Genomic DNA, 6,000 nt, shown 5'->3' with positions numbered 1-6,000 from the left:
GTCCTGGCAATATAAACAGTGCTGTGATGAACATTGATGTATATATGTCTCTTTCAGATCTGGTTTCCTCAGTGTGTATGCCAGGAGTGGGATTGCTGGGTCATATGGCAGTTCTATTTCCAGTTTTTTAAGGAATCTCCACACTGTTCTCCATAGTGGCTGTACTAGTTTGCATTCCCACCAACAGTGTAAGAGGGTTCCCTTTTCTCCACACCCTCTCCAGCAATTATTGCTTGTAGACTTTTGGATAGCAGCCATCCTGACTGGCGTGTAATGGTACCTCATTGTGGTTTTGATTTGCATTTCTCTAATAATGAGTGTTGAGCATTCTTTCATGTGTTTGTTAGCCATCTGTATTCTTCTTTGGAGGAAACGTCTTTTAGATCTTTGGCCCATTTTTTGATTGGCGTCATATTCTAGAATTTGTAGTCTGCAGGAATTGCTTGATATTTTTGAGATTAATCCTTTGTCTTGCCTTCATTTGCTATTATTTTCTCCCATTCTGAAGGCTGTCTTTCACCCTTGCTTATGAGTTTCCTTTGTGTGCACAAAGCTTTTAGAGTTCATTAGGTCCCATTTTGTTTATTTTTGCTTTTATTTCCAATATTCTGGGAGTGGTGGTCATAGAGGATCCTGCTGTGATTCATGTCGGAGGTTGTTTTGTCTATGTTCTCCTCTAGGAGTTTTATAGTTTCTGGTCTTACATTTAGATCTTTAACCCATTTTGAGTTTATTTTTGTGTATGGTGTTAGAAAGTGTTCTAGTTTCATTCTTTTACAAGTGGTTGACCAGTTTTCCCAGCACCACTTGTTGAAGAGGTTGTCTTTTTTCCATTGTATATCCTCGCCTCCTTTGTCAAAGATAAGGTGTCCATAGGTTCGTGGATTTATCCTATTTGTTTTTAAAAGAATGCACAAAATCATTCAATGGAAGATACACTGAAAAGAAAACTGGAGGCAGTGGCTGATCACTCCCGAGCAGAGAGCCCATAACATTTATCCTAGCCTGTCTGGTCATGGGCTCAAAGGGTTACAGAGTAGGTGCACAATAAGTATTTAAATGAATGAAAGAATATAGGAAGTTATACCATTACCAAAAGTTTACCCCTGGATTTCTTTATTTTTTCAATTTAATTATTTTTGGCTGCACTGGACATTGGTTGCTGCTCTAGGGCTTTCTCTAGTTGCGGCAAGGGGAGGCTACTCTCTAGTTGGGGAGCTCAAGCTTCTCACTGTGGTGGCGTCTCTGGTTGCAGAGCATGGTTTCTAGAGTGCAGGGCTCAAAAGCTGTGGCACACAGGCTTCAGTTGCCCATGTAGTGTGGACAGAGCTCAAGCCAGTGTCCCCTGCATTGGCAGGAAGATTCTTAGCCACTGGACCAACATGGAAGTCCATTCCTGCCTTTCTTAAATCGAATGTCCCTTAGTCCATTTAACGTAAGACTCAGTGCACGGAAATGACTTTTCCCACATCTCTCAGAATGAAGCCCACTGATGTAGTAATTGCTTTGGCCTGTGGACCTGTGTCTGAACTCCTCCAGACTGTTGGGGGGAATGTTAATTGCTGATTCCTTGCCTTTTCATGTGAAGGGATTCCCCCAAAGTTATACTCGTGGCCTCTCTTCCCAACTTGACTCAGTCCTACGATGGAAGCAGCAACGTCCTAAGTGGCCTGTCGCCAAACTCCCTACTCTTTTTCTAAGTTTAGTGGGGCCTGAGGGAAAGCCTGGAATGTGCCAGTTAGGATCAGAAGAACCTATTAACGGAACCATGTAGCAGCGCTTCTCAGTCAGGCCTCCCAAACCAGCTTTCATCAGTAACGAAGTTGACATTTTCATCATTGTGTGTCTGACTCCTGAGTCAGTCAAAGAGTTCAGCACTCAGGAACTGAGTGGGAAAAGGGGGTATTAGTTATTGGCTCCCCCAAATCCCAACTCTTACTGCCTGAGAATTTCTTACCAATAAGGTGGATATGATGGTAGTAGGCACTGCATGGGGTTCAGTGAAGATTTTTAAAGATATGTTAGATGTACACATTGCTTTATTTAAAATGGATAACCAACAAGGACTTACTGTAAAAAAAAACTTTTTTTACACGAAAGAAACTAAAAGATAGTGTGTTAGATATTGTCTTAGTCAGTTGGGACTGCTATAGCAAAAATCGCATCAGCTAGATGGCTTAGACAACAGACTTGTATTTCTCATAATTCAGGAGGCTGGGAAGTCCAAGATCAAGGCACTGGCAGACCCAGTAGACAGTTGCCTTCTCATTGTGTCCCTACATGGCCTAGGGAGGGAGCGGTCTCCAGGCTTTTTCCCTTCTCCCAAGAAAGCTAATCCTATCATGGGGACTCCACCCTCATGACCTCATCTTTACCTAATCACCTCCCAGTGGCCCCACCTCCTAACCCAATGCCCTTAGGAGTCAGAGTTTCAACATATGAATTTGAGGGGACTCGAATAAGCAGTTCATAACGGATACTCAGTAAGTGTTTAATCACTTGGTTCCTTTCTTGGAAGTCCTCTTCTTAAAGTGTATCCCCAGGAAGGTGGGGGGGTCTACATTATTCCATATGTCTAGCATATTTTTGAATGTTTCCTAGAGATTTAAAAAGTGGAAATGATCATTGTCGGGCCTCCCAGCAAATGAATCATTTATACTTGTATTTTTGTAAACAGCTTTATTAAGGGGTAATAAACACAACAAAGTGTTTCTTGTTGAAAGTGTAAAATCTGATGTTTTGACATATGTAAGCACAGTGAAATCATCATAATCAAACAGTGAGCACATCCATTACCTGCTAAAATCTCTCATCTCTTTGTAATTTCTGCTTCTCACTTCGCTCTGCCTTCTATCCCCAGGCAACCACTGAGTTGCTGTCTGTCCCTATGGATTAGTTTATGTTTTCTAGAATTGTACAGAAAGGGAATCACAGTGTATTCTCTCCTTTCCCACCCCCCCCCCCACCTCCCATATTTCCAAAGAGCAGAACACTGTCATCACTGAATAGCGGAAGAATACTCATTTAGGAGCCAAAGGACCAGGGCCCTTGTTCTGAGTAGACAGTAGCATGTCATGTGACCTTGGATGGGTCATGTTATCCTCTGTGCCTCAGTTTCCCTTATCAGTTAAATGGGGAATAATAGTGCCTGCACCCCTTCATAGATTCATGTATAGAGGAAACACAACACAAGGTATAAAATTAGAAAACAGAGCATGCACGTGCTTGTGTAAGTAGCAAAAGGATATCTGCCAATATTAATCTGGGGTTTTCTTCCCTACCTGAAATTTCTTCTTTTGCTTCCTCTCTGCAGTCAGGTAGACTGCAGATCTTCCTGACTTTGGATTTCCCGGACCCTAAATCTTGAGAAGTGTTCAGGATTGCAGAAAATAAGAGGAGGAGTTTGTGGGTTCCTATGATGGTGTCCTAGGGAAGTCATGTGGAGGATGTGGCAAACCCTTCTTCCCGGGCTCTCAATGAGTCCTGCTCCAGCATCCTATCCCCACTTCCTGCAGGCACGTGAACTTGACCCCTGTCAATCAACCAAAACCCCACTCTTCACTCCTAGCTGCTGGGCTCAGATTTCTATCCTCTCTGGTCAATCACTTGTCGTTGCTCTCTCTGCTCTCTGTCTCTGCGTTTTATTGCTACAGATGTTAGCTAGTTTCATGGAGCTACAGTCTATTTTGCTATTTGCTCTTCTCCTAGTTGTGAGTTGTTTTAGGGTTAGCTTTATAAGAAAGTTATAAGCTACTGATAAATTATATGTGTATATATATATATATGTTATAAGTTAGTTTTATAAGAAACTGCCAAACTTCTTTCTGAAGCACTTTGTACCATGTTCATTCACACTAGCACTATATAAGAACTCCAGTTATTGCACATCCTTGCCAACTCTTGTGTGACCAGGATTTTCATTTTACAAATCTGGTGGGAGTATAGTGAAACCCCACTGTGAGAGAAGAGAAAGACAAGAAGGTCTTTACTCTGCCTTATTGAAATTGGAAGCTTGTGACGTCTTTGCCTCATACTTTTATTGAGACATACACCACAAAATACACAGGTCGTAACTGTTTTCGTTCAAGGAGTATTGACAAATGCACTCATGCATGTTATCCACATTACTATTAAGATCTAGAATATTCCCATCACCCTAGATGGATCCCTCGTGGCCCTTCCCAGTTTCCCGCTACCATCCCACTCCATCCATCCCCAACCAGACTCTTTTTCATTTTTTAAAAGCCATAGATTAGTTTGCCTGTTGTAGAAATTCATGTATACATTATCACACAGGATATAGTATTATGTGTCTGCCTTCTTTAAGTCAGTTTGCTTTTGAGGTTCGTCCGAATTGTTTAATGTACCAATAATGCATTCCTTTTAACTGCTGAGTAGTATTTTCTGTGTATGAGTACACCACAATTTGCTGATCCTGCATTGTCCTCCTTATTTGGTTGCTTCGAGTTTTTGCCTATTGTGAATACAGCTGCTATGAGTGATTGTGTCCATGTCTTTTTGTGAACACGTATTTTCAGTTATGAAAACTCTATAAGTTGACTTAGCTGAGCCATGCTGCTGCTGCTGCTAAATCACTTCAGTCATGTCTGACTCTGCGACCCCAGGGACAGCAGCCCACCAGGCTCTTCTGTCCACGGAATTCTCCAGGCAAGAGTACTGGAGTGGGTTGCCATTTCCTTCTCCATAGCTGGGCCATAGGGTTAGCTTTATAAGAAAGTTATAAGCTATTGATAAGTTATATATATATATATATGTATGTATGTATGTATACGTATGTTATAAGTTAGTTTTATAAGAAACTGCCAAACTTCTTTCTGAAGCACTTTGTACCATGTTGCATTCACACTAGCACTATATAAGAACTCCAGTTATTGCACATCCTTGCCAACTCTTGTGTGACCAGGATTTTCATTTTACAAATCTGGTGGGAGTATAGTGAAACCCCACTGTGGGCTTGGCATAATTATTCCAAGTGTTCTCTAGTTCCTGGAAGAGCCTCTTGGAACTCCGAACAGCAGTCTCTTAGCACTCTCTTTGGTTTCACTTGTACTTCACAAGTGCAGCTGTTTTTATGGGCAAGAAAAATCATTATGGTGCTATACTCTAGTAACGTGGGTTTGCATGTTTACAGAGGATGGTAACTGCAGCCTGTTGGGAGACCACTCCCTGGCAAATACAAATATTAATATATCATTTTTGAATTTAGGAAAGAGACCTCAGAGGCCATTAATGAAAGATTACAAAACCATTGACACCTACGGATCAACTAGCTGTATCTTTGTGGCTTTAGTGCTGTGGATAAAAATAATTTGGAGGCAGAGAAGGGATATGAGGACAAGTTTTACAACTTAAATTTTAAAAAACACTCAGAAATCCATGGAACTGTTAAGGATACACACAAAGCCATTTCAAATGGTGGCTATGCTATTTAAAAGCACAGTGTTGGCAAGCTGCTGATTCACACACCCCAAGTGATTTATGGTGTTGACTAGTTTTATCATTTGGTTTATTGGCCATTAATGTACATTCATTTGTGGAGTGTCTGTGTAAGTCTTTTGACCAAATTTTCACATTGTTTTTTATTGAGTTATAGGAGTTCTTCAGACTTCCCTGGTGGCTCAGATGGTAAAGAATCTGCCTGCAATGTGGAAGACCTGGGTTCGATCCCTGGGTTGGGAAGATCCCCTGGAGAAGGACATGGCAACCCACTCTAGTATTCTGGCCTGAAGAATCTCCGTGCACAGAGGAGCCTGGAGGGCTACAGTCTATGAGGTGGCAAAAAGTTGGACACGACTGAGCGACTAAGCACAGCACACAGGAGTTCCTCACATTTTCTGGATACAAATTTACTGTCAGATGTAAGGATTACAAGTATGGTCTTCCACTCTGGTCTCTATCTACTTTAGTAATTGTCATTTTAGGAGCAGAAGTTTTAATTTTTGAAATAGTCTAATTTATCACTTTTTTCCTTTAAATGCT

Source organism: Cervus canadensis, chromosome 13, assembly GCF_019320065.1.
Source record: "Cervus canadensis isolate Bull #8, Minnesota chromosome 13, ASM1932006v1, whole genome shotgun sequence".
In the NCBI taxonomy this organism is placed as follows: Eukaryota; Metazoa; Chordata; class Mammalia; order Artiodactyla; family Cervidae; genus Cervus; species Cervus canadensis.
This window is presented reverse-complemented; position numbering follows the sequence as displayed.